At 34.3% G+C, this 19,092-nt stretch overlaps 1 pseudogene; it reads right to left on the reverse strand.

Moving 5' to 3' along the window:
• Positions 1–1,770: 1,770 nt before the first annotated feature.
• On the reverse strand, positions 1,771–10,923 carry LOC111887218 (uncharacterized; annotated as a pseudogene).
• Positions 10,924–19,092: the final 8,169 nt, after the last annotated feature.

Below are 19,092 nucleotides of genomic sequence, written 5' to 3' on the forward strand. Positions count from 1 at the left end.
ATATGCCTCAATGACATCAAATTCTGGTGGTAACCCACAAACCATCTACAAAACAATTTTTGCTTCAGTGACATGATTGTCGACGTCTTCTAGTTGGTCTGCTAGATCTTTTAATTTCTAACACTAGACTTCCATCGATGAACAAGTAGCCAGGGTGACATTACAAAATTCTTGTTTAAAGGTAGTGTTAAAACCGCTGTCGTGCACGATTTAAACAAATAAAAGTATAAATAGACTGCTCTTTCGCACTAACAGGTAGTATAGGTAAGCATGGTCGGATCCTTAGGGACACATCCTAAAGTCTTAGCCTATTTTCGTAAGGCATGAACTAATTCTTGACAAAGGAATAAAACATAAAAAAGGGGTGTTAAATCTTGAAAATTGAACTAATAGAAGTCAAAAATCATAAAAGAATAACTAAATTTAAAGTGGTGAAAATTCAAATAAGAGAAAGCAATTCCAGTTTCGCGGTGACTCCCCTCATCATATAATTAACCTTCAACACATTATTTGACTGTGCACTTGTTTACACTGGTACTAAAGTTCATTAACAAGCTCTAATAACCTCAATTATAAAAATTATTTAATCAAAATGAGTTCTTTGAATTAAACCTAACTTCTTACCAAATTAACCAAACAAGCTCTTGATTAACAAAGAAAACTTGCATTAAATACATTGTATTTTCCCGGTAATGTCCAATGCCTCTCATAAGCTAGGAGGCGTGAAAACTTGTTTGATCATTTCATATTATAGTTAACCCTAATCACAGAAATAATCTAATATATGTTACATTTTACCAATTATTCTAGACAATTATGGATCTAAACAATTAGATAACTAGAATGATTCACAAACAATTAAAGTGGCCAACAGAAATTGAAATCAAAATCAAACATTCAATTAAACAATGGATCAAACTAAATAGTAATCACAATCAAACATTGTGCCTACTAATTAATCATACGAAAAGGTTATGTCTTGCGAAAATGAAATCTGAGTTTTTAGCCTAACATGGCTAAAAACAGATTACAAACAGTAGAAAATAGAGTCTAAACGACAAATCCTACTAAACAATAGCAAGAAATTGAATCGTCTACTTTAGATCTATGTTCTTCACTTGAAACCCTCTAAAAATTTCCTGTGAATCACCAGGAATTGTCAATTAGGGTTACTGGATAAGTGTGGGGCTCTATTTATATGTCCATAATTAAAAACATCGTGCATGCCATCGCATGTATGCAGGTTGCGATCGCATGTATCATCGAAAATGCATCCCAATACTTTTAAATGAAGTACGATACCATTTAAATGCATTTTGGCCAACCTGTGATCGCATGGACACAACCTGTGATCGCATGAAGTGGGTTTTCTCATTTTTTGGCATGAATAATCTCTGAAGCGAAGTTGCGACCCAACCTGCGATTGCAAGGACAAAGCTGCAATCGCATAGGGACAACATGTGATCGCATGTTGTCATTTTCATGTCTTTTGATCATCTTTCCTCCTTCCAAGCAGTTCTTGATCATTTCTCGGCATCCTTCCTTAGTTTAGACTACAATTAAGCTCTAAAACATCCATTAACGCATCCCAAACTTGCATAATCGTCCATGTGCTCCAAATTACACTTAAAAGTCATAACAAACGTGAGCCATATGAGATTGAACAAAATAATCACAAAACACACAATAAATAATAATACACGGGATTTAGTTACCATTTTACGACAAAATACTGAGGAAATCGTGCTAAAAGATACAAAAAAAATGCATCTAACAGGTAGCAACACGTGATCCCTTATTGTTAAGAAAGTTTGTTTTGAGTTTGTTCCATGCATCTTGACCAGTAGTGTTGTTTTGAAGAATTCGAACCATGAGTTCGTCGGACAATGTACTGTAAATCCATTGCAAAACAAGGGCATCAATTTCCTTCCATTGAAGATAAGTGGGATCAGTTTCCTTTGGTACTGGGGTGACATTGATATGATCAAGAACTTTGTAAGTTTTCACATGAAGATGGAACAATTTTGTCCATGAAGAGTACGCGACCTTGACACCATCCAAAAGTTGTATCTTGGTTTGGATGTTTGTTATACTGTATGTTGGACGTAACGTTGTGGCCTTTACTTCACTTAAACTAGCATCATCTCTGTCCATGACGATGACAGAGAAGGACTCTTGGTAGATAACAGTTAAGAAGACGAGACAAAGCCATAACTTTGGATGAAAAGGGTAGCCGCCGATTTTAGGGTTTATGGCTCTGATACCATAACACCGATTATGGGATCTGAATCTCTCATTTGTATTGATCAACAACGCCCTAATTATATAGGGATAAATACAAATGGATCCCCAAATAAAAATTTATTAAATTATCCTAACTCCTTAGTAGTAGCTCAAAATTTTAACCATCGAGCCATGCACTAAAACCTATTTCCCATGGTCAGATTCAGCTCACTTTGCTTAAGATTCCTTCTTTCTTTTAGATCATACACTACCATCAAAATGTGATCATCACATTATGTATTAAGAGTCTATGAATAGCGACTTATGGAGTTAGATAATGGTTGTACCTGAAGTAGAGCCATTCAAATTGTGTAACTTCATTTCCAATGTCCCTTTAATTGGCAGTAGAAACAAATGGACATATTAGGGTCAATACATGGAACGATCTTAGTACAAGTCTTTCTCTTTACCATACGATCCAATGGTTTTACCTTGGCTGATCCCTTTCTATTGGGAAGAGAAATCTTTTCTAGATCACCAATGTTACCATTTTCAATATCCATGGAATTCTTGGGATTAGTCCCTATAAGCATTTCTGCTTCAGTTGTGTTCTTAAGCATTTATGCTTCAGTAACCATCCGCATATGCGTCAGATCAATTAGGCTCATGTCAAGATTCCTCATATGAAAATCTTTAACAAACTAAGTATATGACTTTGGAAGCGGTAGAAGAACCACTTCATTAGCTTGCTTCTTCGGGATAATAACACCCATTCTTTCCAATTTATCAATGTAAAATATCATTTTCAGAACATGCATACACATACAATCTCCCTCTTTATGTTTACATGCCAATAGGAAATGATTAGTTTCATATCTTTCAACTTGAGGAAAATGTGACGTTAGGAGAGTCACATGAGGAGGTGGAAGAGTTGAAGAAGGACGATATCAAATTCCACCATTACCCAAGGAAGGGAAGATATTTTCAACTTGATTAGAATGTGGAAAACCATCTCCAGAAGATTAAGGAAAAACATTTTCAAAAGAACGAGGTACACCATTTCTATCTTCATAAGATATCTTAATGGAAAAAAAGAGAATTCCAGTTAGTTGATTTTAATCCTTAACTATTAACCCAAATTTTGAATTAAGGCTAGGATACATATTTTCATTTCGTAATATGAAGAGGGATGCTATAGTCATATCATGAAACTATTCAAGGTCGAAGACCCATCTCACCAATTTCAATCATATGAAACTTCGATCTATATGTTTTGAGATTTTCATTGAAATATTAACGCCTTGTTTAATCTTGGATTATGCGGTTACCAATTGTGTCGGGATGTCGAGGATCACAATTAAGAAGTGAATAACTATGCCAACCCGCTCAAACACCCTTAAGCGAATTAAAATATCCCATTTGTGTGTTGGTTAACCAGACACACTCCATCAACAATTATAAACACGAGTTGTTTCATCATTTCATCTTTATAGTGCATCATTAGTGTGTTGGTTAACCACACACACTCCACTAATGACTCATAAAGTGTTTTCATGGATTAGCATACAATTTCACATTTCCCTAAAGTAACTAGAGTGGAATTTTAAAGAAGATTCTAGTACTTTATGTCATTATACTTGTAATGTGATTATGTCCTACCAAACCTGATTGGCTAACGACCACCCACCACACAAATGAGTGGTGGGTGAAAAAGACTCCCTGTCAACTTTCATTTTATAGTTCATTTCCTTATACCCCTCTTATAGCATGGCTTCATGAATGAGGCTTACTATTAATTCGACAAACCTTTTCTTATACATATAGTAATAAACATTTTACATATGTTTACGGTGTACTTTAAGACATTTTAAAACACAAGGTTTAAATATGAAGTATCTACATTAATCATTTAATTAATTAATAAATTTAACCTATCATGGATTTATAATTATCTTTTAATTAATCTTATAATTAAATTTATTATTAAATCCATAAGGATAACTCAATTTAATTAATCTAGTAATTAAAAATTAACTATTCCAAAATTATCTCCTAATATTTAGGGTTTTATTTTTAATCATATAAGGCCTTCAAAATTCGGATTTTAGTAGAATTAAAACTAGATAATCACTAAAAATAAACCTACTAATTAGATTAGGCAGAAAAATCACAGAAATCAATATCAGGCTGGTGTCACATCGTGGTAGAGATCATGGCACATAGTGATAGACAAATTTTCGAAACAAGTTTGTTTATTTTGTTCATCTCATGTACAATCAATGATAGACACAACCTGGTTGGCTCTAATACCACTGATGATTTTATTGGTTATAAATACATGTACAATGAGGAAAAACACTTAACAATTAAGAGGGTACATGCAGCCTTTAAGGATCTATGTTAAAACACTTTGAATGCAACATACAATGAACAAAAAACTAGATGAACCATAATATAGTCAAAATCATGGAATTAGGGGTTGTAAGGTCACACCCTATGATCTAACAATTCAACCTCTATACGATATCTTTGTTAAGAAGATCGGTTCTTAGTATAGATTAGACACAATCAGCATCATCGTGTAGATAGTAGTATTGTGTAACTTTTGTGTATTAGGTAATGATATAGATAGGTATAGAATAGATAGAAAATCCGATATATTTTTAAGAAGATCAGTTTTAGTATAGATTAGACCCATCCTTCAATCAAGGAATACACTTGTATAGATTAGTATGTATTCAACATTAGGTTGAAACCCTAATGTAAACTTCTTGGTGACCGTCTTTGTGACAACCCATTTTCATGGTGAAAGACAATTTAGAGAATTCTTCGTGTTCTTTACTTTTCTTTCTTTATTTGCTTAGTTTAGTTTGTTCTTATTATACTTAAACTGCATTTGATTGATACAAACCTTCAATTAGTATAAGAGCAGTTTTTTGATACACTCAAGTAATTATGTCGACCTCTTACAATCCAACATGGACTGCTTGGAATTAAAAACAAGATTCCTTCGTTTGATGAGCAGAACTTCACTACTTGGAAGTAAAAGGCCATACATGCTCTCGAGATCATGGACTTTGATATGCTTGATATCATCAACAAAGGTCCTATCACCGTCATGCATCAATCATCTAATGATGGTGCGTCTGATAGTAAGTTAAAAAGGAAACATGTGTTGGGATACAACAAGGAAGAGAAAAGGTTGTTGAATCTCTATGTAAAGGCAAGTGTTGCCATTTGAAACTCACTTCCTTATTCTATCTATTATTTGGTTTAAAACTACTCAAATGCTCAAGAGATGACGATCACGCTGACAAAAAAAAACTCTCAGATGAGAAGCATCACTTCCTTATTCTATCTATCATTTGGTTTAAAACTGCTCATCTGCTTTTGAGAAAAAAAACTCTCAGATGAAGAAGCATCAAAAGGTAAGTGACGCATGGCCTAGATCGTTGAATCTGATGCTGACACATCAAATCACAGCGTTGACACTCTTGACGTTGATCCTTCTCAAGCTGGTATATACCTTAAGGAATGGGACATAACCTTAGCGTATCAGGTAAAAACTCTTGTTAACTATTCTTCTATTGAAAACGTTGAAAAAATTAACACGATTGATCACTTACATTTTGATTTATATATTTCAAACAAAGAAGGATCTTCTCTCAAATTTAAGTTAAAAAACTCAAAGAAAAAGTCTCCTTTTTTTTTTGAAAAATCTCTTTCTCTTTTAAAAAAGGAAAACACTTGTATATCACTAACTAACAATTTTCTTTAATCTAAGAAAGAAAAAGTTGTTGATTATGCTCGAAACATTCAAATTATTCTAAAAAATGGGCTTCTTCGCACTATGATTTCACAATATTTATTAATGCTCAGATTCGAGATTAGTATGAACACTACTAGAAAAATAGCCTTTTACGACGCGCAATGCGTGCCGTAAAACGCTCAGACGACGCGCAAATGCGTGTCATGGAAGGCCCTGTCATAAAGAGAGACGTCACGTTTTTGCGCGTCGTCTATTTACGACGCGCATTTACGACATGCATTTACGACGCGCATTTACAACGTGCATTTACGATGCGTGTTTACGACGCGCGTTTACGACACGCAATGCGTATCAAGGAAGGCTCTGTCATAAAGGAAGACTACACGCATTTGCGTGTTGTAACCTTACGATGCGCATTTACGACTCGCATTGCGTATCATTAAAGCCCTTGTCAAGAAAGGCCATGTCATAAATGAAGATGACAAACATTTTTGCGTATCGTAATTTTAAATGTTTAAAAAATATTATTTATAGATTTACTAATTTTCAAATTAAATTTGCATTTGATGTCTCATAATAGAAAATAAAATATCATATGAAAAAAATACAATTCATTGCATAAAATTTAATGTCATACAAATAATTGTTCCATGGAAATATAAAACAAATTAATAGAAGTTGTAATAGAAATTTACAAACTAATAGTTCTAATAACCTAATGGGTGCCTCACTGTAAACAAGATATGTGCTGAGTTTTTTAAATGTGTGCCTCACTTGTCTCCACTCTTCCTTAGTAACACCACTCAAGGACTCTAAATCTATGAACTTGCTCACAATATCTATATTTCCTGCAAAAAACCATAACTACAAAATAAGTGTGAAGATGGATTATTACAGTGTAAGACAAGTTTTAAGAAATGTCATAATATATACACCTCCACAGATGATAAAGTTCCACCTGATGATAAGATAGCTACAAAAAAAAGGAAGGGCAACTCTTAAAAAGAACATACTTCCTCATATAAGATAAACCTCCAAAACCATTAAATTCACCACATTATATTCATACTTCCTCATATAGCATTCTACTTCCAATTATTTCCATTACAGCATTGTACTTTGAAAGTTCTACCAGGGGTAGATTTTTCAAAGTACAATGTCTTAATAAGAAAAAGATTAAAAGTTGGGTTGAATATTACCTTGTGACTTAGATAAGAATCATGATGCAAATGCTCCTTAAATGTAAAAATCCTTAAATACCTTATCATCTCAAAGCAATTGACTGCTATATACCACCAACAATTTGTTTTGCACTCTCTGCTGAAACAATGAAATGCCATAGGGTTCAGTGAAGAGCTAATGGTTAAAACTTACCATTACAGATAAAAGATAAAAAAAAAATATAAATTTAAGGGTCAAATAGTCATTTTCACAAAATATTTGACAATTGGGCTGTTAAGTTGAAGACCGAGAAACGAAAACTCAAAATAGGTACAACCAATAAAAAACAAACTCTGTTTTGGACGAAAAAATTGCAAATATTAAGATTAAATAACAAAAAGTATAAATTGAAGGGTAAAATAGTAATACACCGTCTCGTTAAGTTGTTGAAAACTTATTAAAAAATAAAATAAAACAAAGTTTACCTTTTGTAAGAGAGTGTGAGTTTATCCGGCTTAAAGTATTCATTTGACCACTCTTGGTCTTTTTTGACCGACTATGGAATTCGTGTTTTAGAAGCCACAACACTAACCTTGTATTGAACAAATTCTACATGATGTTTCTTTCAGGAACGATTATCTTTGGTAAACTTTATTAGTGCCATCGGGTTTATCCAAAGTATCCACCACAAAGACCAGAGAAAAAAACATCCATGAATTAAATTAGTAGAAAATGAGCTAAATTGCAGAAAAATATCACCTAAAATGGTAACAAATACTTGCCTCAAGATAAAAATCAATAATTTAATGTCCTTTAATGGCAACGACTTTTCCTGCTCGTAGAATTCCTCATTGCCAGCAATTGTAAGCATGTTCCAGACATATAAATGAAAAATATACTTAATTTCAGCTTTGATTCTTGGACTAATTTATGGGTAGTTTCGTCTTTTTCCCTTATTAAGTGGGTAAAGTGTTGAATGACATTAAATGGGTAGTTGGAATCTTTTAGACTGAATGACAGTCATTAAATGAATATAATAGAAATTTATGCATGTTACATAATATTTTTATCATTTTTATCATTCTTAAATAAATGACATCAATTGGGTTCTGATACGATGATATGGCAGACAAGGAAGACCAATTTTGGTTCTTATAGCATTGGTTCATGAAACTCCAGAGTACATATAAATACAAGAGATGGCGTGAGGGCATCACCCTTATGGATTGCAGCTTCTTTTGAAACTCCAGAGTACATATAAATACAAGAGATGGCGTGAGGGCATCACCCTTATGGATTGCAGCTTCTTTTATTATTAAATATCATCGAGCCCCTGAAATGTACATGTGTGGTAAGGTTAAATGTTTATTTTTTGAACAATAAGGACTAGATGTTATTTCTTTTTGTAAGAATTGTAAAAAGAAAATCCAAATTGACCCAAAATGTCAACATGGCAGAACAATACCAGTTTGGTTTGGAAATTTGTCAAATCATGCTTGCAAATTTGAAAAAAATTGCCACTCAAACTAGGCAAATTGAAGCCCTACAGCAGGATAGAAAAAGAAGATTTTCAAGGTGGACAAAACAAAAAATGAAGCTCAAAAGAACCAAATGATCATAATAGCAAATCAATGGAGAGAAAATTTGTCAATTAGCATCCATCAATTAACGGTGTCAAAGTCGGACTAAAAGAAATGGATGTACCTGTTTATGGTGATATTAACAGCTCTTTTATTAGCCTCAAAGGCTAAAATGTCAGACATTATTTCTGCAGTGGCACCACCTAGTTCTGTTCCAAAATTCTTTTTTGAACTAAAAATATAAAATGATATTTGTAAATTCAGAAATAACGAGTACATGCTTACCTGGAAAAACTGGTAAACATCTTCAAGATATTCCGTGTAAAGGGTATTTATCATAATCTCAATATGCATTTCATCCAAATGCTCTGATGTAATGTACTCTGAAAAGTATGCAGCAAGTGGTGTATCCACATGTATTGGTCTATAGAGCTCATGCATATTCTAAGAAACTGCTAGGATGGCAATACTTAAGAAAAATAAAAAATAAAAATATTACAATAAGAAAAAAATCAAGAAAATGACTTTTAAGGGTAGGTTACCTATCAAACATCCCCAAAGGGTGAAATTTCTCCAATATTTCTTGAACATCTCTCTTATGTAGAGTTTCGGTAACAATCAGGACATCATTGACAATCGTGTGACCATCTTTGAGGAGAAACATAAAGATTAAGTCCCAAACAAAGATGAATATGCAAGAATTGTTGTAACATGTGGATTACAACAAAAAACAAAGAAGGGTAAATATATCTACTTATGTTATATATTATAGGAAGGTTGATAAAGGCTTGGTGGCTTGTCATAACATGTGTTTATCAACTAATTTAAGAGTGTATTTTTTTTTCTGAAATTGTGGTTTTATGCAGAGGTGAAGGTTCTACAAGAATTCAATATAAAATGATATTTGCATAAAAAAGTACCGTTTGCATTCTTTTAGTATAAAAATGATTATCTTTTTTAGTGAGTCGGTTTTTTTTTGGTTAGACCAAAAAAAGTCCCGTTTGGCATGAACATGAACTGATGTCCCTGATACAGTCTAATATCTTCACCAGTTGACAATGACCAAAGCCTTGCTGTTGTATCAGAGGAAGCTGAAACAAACCATCAATAAGAGTAGTTGAGGACCTGAGGTGTGTTACTTTTAATCATTATTATTATTATATCAAAAAGAGGGAAATTTTATCAAATGTACACCTGTAATGAGATAAGCACCATCTACAGAAAACACCCAATTCCATACCCATCGTTGGTGCCCTGAAACACACATATCATATTATTACTATTATATTAATTAAAAAAAGCATGCAACATTTGTTTAAGACATGTAAGTATGTATATAGTAATGCAAAATATAACATAAACATACCAACTAGTGTTTTCTCCAAAGTAAAACCATCTACATTCCATATCTTGACTGTACTATCAGAGGATGCAATTGCCAAATACCTATTTCAACAATCAATCAGCAAGTCCAAAATCCACCCAAACCAACATAAAGCCAAAAGGAATGGAAAACAAGTCTGAAGTGTAACCGCTGAGGTTCACAAAACTCGGGTGATAGGAGACATTTGAGGATATAACCATCCTGAGCATGTAGCTTGTGAATGGCTCAAAATTGGTCACTGTCTGCAGTAAATAACACAAATCATGAGATCAAATTAAGTAAAAAAGAAACAATATTAGTTGAAAAAAGAGAATAAATATTGAATTTACCTGTGTCTCACGTAAGAGCCTCCAGACATAACAAGTTCCTTTGTTGTTTGCAGCAACTACCAAGCTTCCATCCCACATCACTGTCAATGATCTCATTGTTGTATCAACCTCTGGCACCTGGGTTTAGTTCAAACTTTAAACCCATACAGCTTAATCAATGTATAAATACTGAAAATTAAAAACAAAATCACACCAGTTCATAGCTACAAGAGTTTGCAGTCTAGTACCATACACGGATATTCCCATTTTGATCACCACATATGAGCTCAGTCTGGATACCCAAAAACAAACCAATAAACCAAATTATATATAGGTCCATGGCCAAAAAATAAATCTAATTTTCACAAGAAACAGAATCATAAACACCTGATTTGGATGCAAAACCACCATGTTAATAGATTCAAGAAATTCAAAACTAGTAGAATTCAACCAAACCTCTTCACCATCGAAGGCAAAAGAAACAACATGAGCCCTCATTAATTTTTTTTCTTGACTGGACAACACTCAAGGACAACTCTGTATGTGTATCCAGACTGCTAGTTGAAGAAAATGAAGTGTCTATGTCCTGTAACTCAAACTAATCAAATGTTTTGTTAACATTTCCCCCAAAGTCTAGCTTGATGTGAAGCTTCGCTTTCTTTATTGTAGATTGAATGCGACTTTGATTTGAAAATAGGAATAACGAAATTCATCGAAATCAGTAAATGCAAACTATACAATTAAAATAAACGAATGTTCTGGTAAGAAAATTATACACGAGAGAGAGCGAGAGCGAGAGAGAGAGAGAGAGAGAGAGAGAGAGAGAGAGAGAGCACCTCGATCTGACGGAAGAGCCCATGGTAGCCACGAGATTTGAGAAAACGGTCTGCGACATCCTTAGAACCATGAGTATCGATAGTAGAAGAAGTGCCTCCAATGCAAAATTGGCTATGGCCACCGTCGGAGAAGCAATTACCCGTGGAGGGATGGTTTCGACCTAGAGAGGAATGGTTTTTCCTGTTAGGTTATCAGAGGAACGTGAAGCATGAGCACCTATAACGTAACTGATTAGAGTTTACAGAGAGAAGAGAGGGACGGAATGCAGGTTGTGGTGGGTTGAGATCTAGAGGAGAAAATACCAATAAACCCTATGAACCCAGATTGACTCTTCGAATTACTACCATTTCTGAGCTATTTTCTACTTGTATGGATCGATGAAAACGAAGGTTGACTGATGAAAACATGATTAGGGTTTGTAGAGAGAAGGGAAGAAGAGAATGAGGGGGGATTTGAAGCGGGGTATTGAAAATTTTAGAATTTTAAGAACGCGCGTTTTAAGTAAAAATTATAAAGCGACATTCACAGAGGACGCACATTTTAGATAAAGTGCCCCCCGTGTTTTTTTTTTACATTAGAAACTAATTTAAGGGCACGCAATAATGCGTGACCTAAATCCTTAAATTTTTTGAGGAGACGACACTTTTTTAATGTCACTCTCTTTTGCGTAACATAAATCAATGAGTGTCGTGGTTTGCGCGTCATAAAAGGGTCTTTTTCTTGTAGTGGAAAAAAATTCTTGGAGGCAATATAGAAGATGATGTTTCCTTAATAAAAGTGTTAAGACTAAACAAACCTTCTATAATGCTGATTGGTTAGAAAAATACTTTAAAAATAGATTTGTGAGTTTTTATATATAAATCATACTCATTGTTCCATTGATTCTAATGGTAACACCGAATGTGTTTCTCAATTATCCGCTCTTGATCCTTCTCACCAACCTCCTCATTGTGAGTATGTTCTTGCATCCACTAACATTTTGATAAATATTCCTACATGTAATGGTGAAGTTTAGTTGGTGAATGAAATTCATATCATGTTTCCTCAGTTCCCCATTAGCAACTCAAAACCTCAAGACCAATTAAAGTCTTCTATTCTTGATGACGCTTCAATGCCCCATGAGCCTCTTGACAAGGTATCATCTGAGCATACGAGGACACTCCTTTTCCAGAACTAAAATGAGAACTCTTAAATCAAATAATCACATTTCTTCTAATTTAGTAGTTGAAATGAAATCAAAATCAAATGTTAAAGGAACGCATCCTGGAATCAAAGTTTTTTTATCGATGTGGTGATGCTTCTCACAAAGTCAGCGAGTGTACTTTTGAAAATAACTCCACTCACATTGAGAACATCGGGACTCGCAATGATAAGTGGATCAAAAAGTAAAAATTTTTGAATTGTCTCCCTGATGATTGTTATAATATCTTTTCTTAAGTGACCCATTACAAGATGGGTCGGTGTATATTAACGCTATATATTTTAGTTTCAGGGTAAAGAACATATTCAATATCTAGATAGCAGTTGCTCAAGATATATGACCAGATTCAAGTCTCTTTTGGAAGATTTTGTAAAGAAGGATGGTCCTATTGTTACATACAAAGATAATAGCAAGGGAGCTACAAAGAGATATGGAACCATCAAGTCCAACTCAATTGTATTCAAGAATATCTCTTATGTGAAAGGTCTTCAACATAATCACATCTAAATCAGGCAATTGTGTGATGTTGATTATGAAGTTCACTTTAACAAAAAAATAAAAGGAAAGGTTGTTGATCAAAAGAATGTCATTGTTCTGAATGTTAATCGATAGAATGACATTTATGTCTTGGATATGTTCTCTACTAACAACTCCCTTCTTCGTTTCTTCATCTCTTGTGCTCGGTCTCATCTAAATTGATTGTTGCACAAGAGGTTATATCATTTGAATTTCAAGAACATATCAAAGATTTCAGGGAATCAACTTGTAAAAGGAATTCCTAAGATGTAATTTGTCAAAGATAAGCTTTTCTCAGTATATGAAAAAGGAAAGAAAACCAACTCTACGTTCAAGCCAAAGTCCCAGTCTTCGATTATCAAACTTCTTCATCTCATCCGCATGGATCTCTTTTGACCGGTCTCGATTAAGTCCAGAGTTGGGAAGAACTATACTCTTGTTATTGTGGATGAATTTTTGAGATATACTTGGGTAATCTTTTTAAGAAATAAGAGTCATGTCGCTGATGAAATCATTTCTCTCATTAAGCAATGGGAAGTTCTCTATGATCACGATGTTAGGAAATTACATAGTGATCATGGAAATGAGTTTAGAGACTCCTCCCTAGAAGAATTTTCTTAAACTCAGGAATTTCCTAGAATTCGTCTGCTATTAGAACTCCTTAACAAAATGGCATAGCTAAAAGAAGAAACAGAACACTCATTAAAGCTAGAAGAACTATGTTTGTTGAAGTTGGTCTTCCTTTTTCTTTTTGCGCTAAGGCTATCAGCACAGTGTGTTACACCCAAAATCGGTCAATCATTGTTAAGCGTCATGGGAAAACTTCCTATGAGTTACTTAAGGGAAAGAACTTAGACATCTCTTACTTTCATGTGTTTGGGTGAGTCTGTTAGATTTTCAATCAAAGAGATCAGTGTTCAAAGTTTAAAGCCAAAGTTGATGAAGGAGTACTTCTAGGTTACTCTAGTATATCTAATGCTTCCAGGGTACTTAATCTTTCAAGACAAACTGCTGAGGAAACTGCTCATGTCACTTTCGATGAAGACTCATTCATTTATCACCGGATTAATCACCCGTCATCAATTCTGAATGAAATTACTCATAGTTCTTCAGACCATGTTCCTGAATACTTGTTCCTAACAACTCAAATGAATTCTTCGAGATCATCATGAATATCAATTCATTGGATATGTAAATTCTAGTATTCTCACTCATAATAGAGTTAGCAGCAACTTCTGTATGTTTTTGAATTTTTTCTTGATGATTGAAGCAAAGAATGTCGTTGACGCCTTGAAAGAAGATGATTGGATCAAGGCTATGTAGGATGAGTTGAATGAATTTGAACATCATCATGTGTTGACTCTTGTTCCCAAACCTCAAGGAAAAACTACCATTGAAACTCACTAAGTTTTCAAAAACAAGATGGATAAAGATGGGATAATCAAAGAAACAAAGTTAGACTTGTGGCTCAAGGTTTCTGTCAGCTAGAAGGTTTAGACTATGATGAAACATTTGCTCATGTTGCTACACTTGAAGTAATTTTGCTGTTTCTTGCTTTTGCTTCATTCAAGAATTTCAAAGTCTATCAAATGGCCATTAAGGCTACCTTCTGACATGGAGATCTTCAAGAAGAAGTGTTTCTAAAGAAACCTCCATGATTTTCACAATGAAGAGTTTCTAAATCATGTATATCGTCTTGATAAAGTTGAATATGGCTTAAAACAAGCACCGAGAGCATGGTATGACACATTATCGAGCTTTCATAGTGCAAATGGATACAAAATATGAAATATTGACAAAACCTTGTTCATAAAGTATTCAGGATCTCACATCATTCTTCCTCAAGTGTATGTTAATGATATCATCTTCAGATCTACTGATGAAAAACTATGTTTTGAATTCGCTGAGATCACGGCTAAGTAGTTTGAGATGAGCATGATGGGTGAACTAACTTTCTTTTTAGGTCTTCATGTTACAAAACTAACTTATGGTATTTTTGCTTGTTAAGTTAAATACATTGTAGATATGCTGAAGAAGTACGCTTTTTCCGACTACAACCGGCAAAGACACTGATGTCTTCATCCGCGTCTATTGGCGCTGATCCAACTGGCGCTGGTATGAATGCAACTTTGTATCGCGGAATGAGAAGTTCACTGCTCTATCTTACTACCTGTTGTCCTGACATCATGTTCACTATCATATTGTGTGCTTGTTATTAAGCTAGTCCTACGGAAACTCATCTTCACACTATAAAGAGATTTTTTCGTCACTTGAAGCATACACCCAGTCTTGGGTTATGTTATCTTTGAGATTCTGAGTTCAATTTGGTAGGATACACTAACTCCAATCATGGTGATGTGTCAATGATTATAAAAGTACCTTAGTAGGGGCTTAAATGACTGGAGATAGACTGGTAAGTTGGTCCAGCAAAAAGCTGACATCAGTGGCTTGCTCTACTGCTGAAGATAAATATGTACTTGCTAGAAGGTCTTGTACTCAAATTCTAAAGATTCAAAATCTGCTCTTAGATTTTCGTCTAAACTTCTCAAAGACTCTGATCTGTTGTGACAACACAAGTACGATTCAAATGATAAAGAATCCAGTGCAACATTCCAAGACCAAGAACATTGATATTTGTCATCACTTCATCAGGGACATCATTCAAAAAGGAAAACTAGAGTTGTTTTACATTCCATCCACTGATCAGCTGGTAGAAATTTTCACCAAGGCATTGGACGAGAATACTCTAAATAAATTGATTGCGGATCTTCGCATGCTGTCAGTGACATTATTGTTTTCTAATGCATTTCAATTAGAATTGCTTCTACTTTCTTTCTAATAAACACAAAAACATAAAGCCAAATGTTTCTTTTATGTTTAAAGATCCTTACATTGTTTGCTTAAGCTTTTCTTCTAATATTTACAAGTATTCTTTTCTCTTTCTTTTATCTATCTTTCAGGTCTATCTAAGATCTATGTGCACCTCCTTCCTCCAGAGTTTGCAAGAGCTAGAGTCATCCAGAATGTTCTGAATGGTCTTGGTGTTGAGAAGAATAGTGGCATCATGTCCTCTTCTTGTTGATAATTCCCTCTTGCTCCTCCACTCACTATTATGGATACAAGTAGCAACCATCAATGTAGTGAGTCTTGTTTTCATCTACTGACTCGTAATCTGATAAATATCAAATTCCCTCGTGTTGATCTTATCAATATGAAGATTTCATGGATTGAGCGAGTTAACTCGTCGGCTACAAATAATATTCTCTGCTCCTCTCTTGCTCTTGGTGAACGTGAAGCTTGGAATGAACCTGCAATATTTCAACAATTAAAGGCATTCTCATTCTTTGATTTCTATGAATTGTTTTTTTGTTTGATATAAATGATCTTGTTTGCTTATTCTTTTATTGATAGCGTTGAGGAGTAGATATCTCGGAAAATGGAAGTACATTTATGACCATTAAATTCAAAAGATTTGATGGATTAACTCTTTATCATGCTTTTGAAAAGGCTACAAAAATATCGCTTTTAGAATATTTCCTTGTTTGACTAACTCGTTTGTTTGTGTTCTAATATTATTTATTATTTTGTACCATTTTTTACAGATTTTATGGAGGCATTTCAATTAATCTCTAAATAATTACAACAACCTCTATGATGCAAGGATTAAACCACTTCTTGCAGATGGGTTATCATTGTTAAAGTTTTAATGATTCCACCTCAGAGTGACTGAAACAATCCATTATCTCCATATATTTTTCTTTAGAATTTTATGATTTAGTGTATGAAGCCAAACGATAATGAGAATTTGAAAAATCTTTTCCCATGGGTACATTTCATACCAGAATGTGTTAAATGCATCATACCACTGTTTCCCTTCTAATCTAATAAAGTGATTAATGAGTTAGCATATGAAACCACATGCTGGTGAAATCTTGCAATACTATGTTAGTGAATGGTAGTTTAGCCCACACTATCAGGAAACATCACAAATTTATTGGATTACAAGCTGCAACTCTGATATACTAATTACTTTCTCTAGTCCCATATTTACTGTTGATGTATACTGGGGGAGAATCTTGCTAAATGAGTAATTACAAAGTGTTATTTATCTGAAGTCAAGCAAAATCAAAGGGGAAGCCAAGCTTATTGCTGATATCAACATTCTATTACCCCATCATATATTCGTCAAAGCTGCCTCTACTGCACACTTTCTCATAAACGTTGTCTCTACTACTAATGATCAAAAATTGGAAGTCACACTTTCTCAGGGGAAGCATCGTCAAAGTTCAAGAACTTAAAGTTTCAATCTTACTCTCACGAGGAGCATGAGCTAAAGAATCTATTGAAGATTAGTTTTGACATCATCAATAGGGGAGGTTGTAAGGTCACACCTTATGCTCTAATGAGTCGAACTATATACACTAATTTTCAGTGTCAGCATCAAGATTAGCGTGAGCGCCATCGTCTCAATTTTATCAGCACCAACGTGTGGATAGAAATTTCATGTAACTTGTGTATATTAGGTAATGATACAAATAATTATAGAATCGATATTAGATCTGATATATTTGTTAAGAAGATTAGTTATCAGTATAGATTAGATACAATCCCTTCAATCAAGGGATATACTTGCATAAATTAGTATTTATATTCAACAATAGGGTGAAACCCTAATGTAATCATCTTGGTGACTGTCTTTGTGACAACCCATTTACTTGGTGAAAGACAATTTGGAGAATTCTCTATGTTCTTTGCTTTTTTATTCTTTATTTTCTTAGTTTAGTTTGTTCATGTTTATTATAATTGAAGTGTATCTGAGCGATACAAACCTTCAAGTAACATACCTTTCATTTATTATAGTAAAAAAATCACATCAATCCCTTGTACTTGTTGGCTTTGGAAAGCTTATCAACAAAAGGATGATGCCTCTAATGCCTCACACCCAAACCCTACAACTAAAAGACAAGAGAGGATAGAGGAGGAGAGTAAGAGAAATCAGAATTCTCTTGGGAGTTATGTAGGGTAAAAATCAAAGAGTTACAGCCCTTTATATAGTTGCTAGAAAAACTTAGAAAACCTAAATTTGAACATATAATAATATATTGCCAATCTAGGAATTATCTTTCTTTCTTCATATAATATAGACACTTCCAGAAACACTAAAATGGGGCGCGAAAACTATACGTATGATGGAAGGTTATGGATCCTCTCATTTGCTCAACTATTGAACAATTACAACTCAGCCCTTCTACCATTAATTAATTTCAATTAATCCCAAAATAATTGCAAATTAATTCTGATTAATAATTTATCAATTTGTAACATCCCAACTCCTAGGTATAAAGTTTATATATTTCATTACGAGTTAAGTGGGCAACTCGACGAGTAGGTGCCCCAACTTGTCTACTAAAGATGAATTTTACCACTTGGGTTTTTAAACCAACTCGGCGAGATGGTGCTGTGAGTGGAAACCCTAATCTTTCGGGTTTGTGTCCTATTTAAAGGGCCTTAAGCCTCATTTCCGCCTCACCAGCCACCCAACTTCCCTATGTGAAATTCTTATCGATCAGATTGATTTGTGTGAGAGATAAAGAGGCTAATTTGAGTGGTTTTGTGCATCCTTGGAAGGAGATTTGGAGATCTTGGCGTGTTTAATCAAGGAGGGGCTATAGATCCAGATTTCTTCAGTAGTTTGCTTTAGTGAAAAGGTAAAAAGCTCATATCTTGACCTTTCCTTTGTGAGATCTTAGTTTAGGGAGGTTTTGAGGGTTTTCCCCCATCCATTCTGACAATGAGTTATTTGAGGATACCTTGAGGTTGAAACCTCAGATCTGGACTGTAGAGGGACTTGAGAACCCAAAGATCCGAGCTTTATTGAGCTAGAGTGTAGCTTTTGTGCATCTAACCCTTTTTGGAATTTGTATTGGCATTATGGGTCTAATGGGCCATGCATGAACATAAAGCTTGTAGCTTTACGTGACATTCGAGCCTTGGGAGGCTAGATCTAGAGTTTAGGGTTGTGGATCTAAACTAAAAAGTCTAAATGAGGAAATATACTGAATGGACTCGCTGAGTCAATGAGCCGACTCGACGACTCGATTAGGGTTTTCCCC

The sequence above is a fragment of the Lactuca sativa genome, chromosome 5 (genome assembly GCF_002870075.4).
Source record: "Lactuca sativa cultivar Salinas chromosome 5, Lsat_Salinas_v11, whole genome shotgun sequence".
Taxonomy (NCBI): Eukaryota; Viridiplantae; Streptophyta; class Magnoliopsida; order Asterales; family Asteraceae; genus Lactuca; species Lactuca sativa.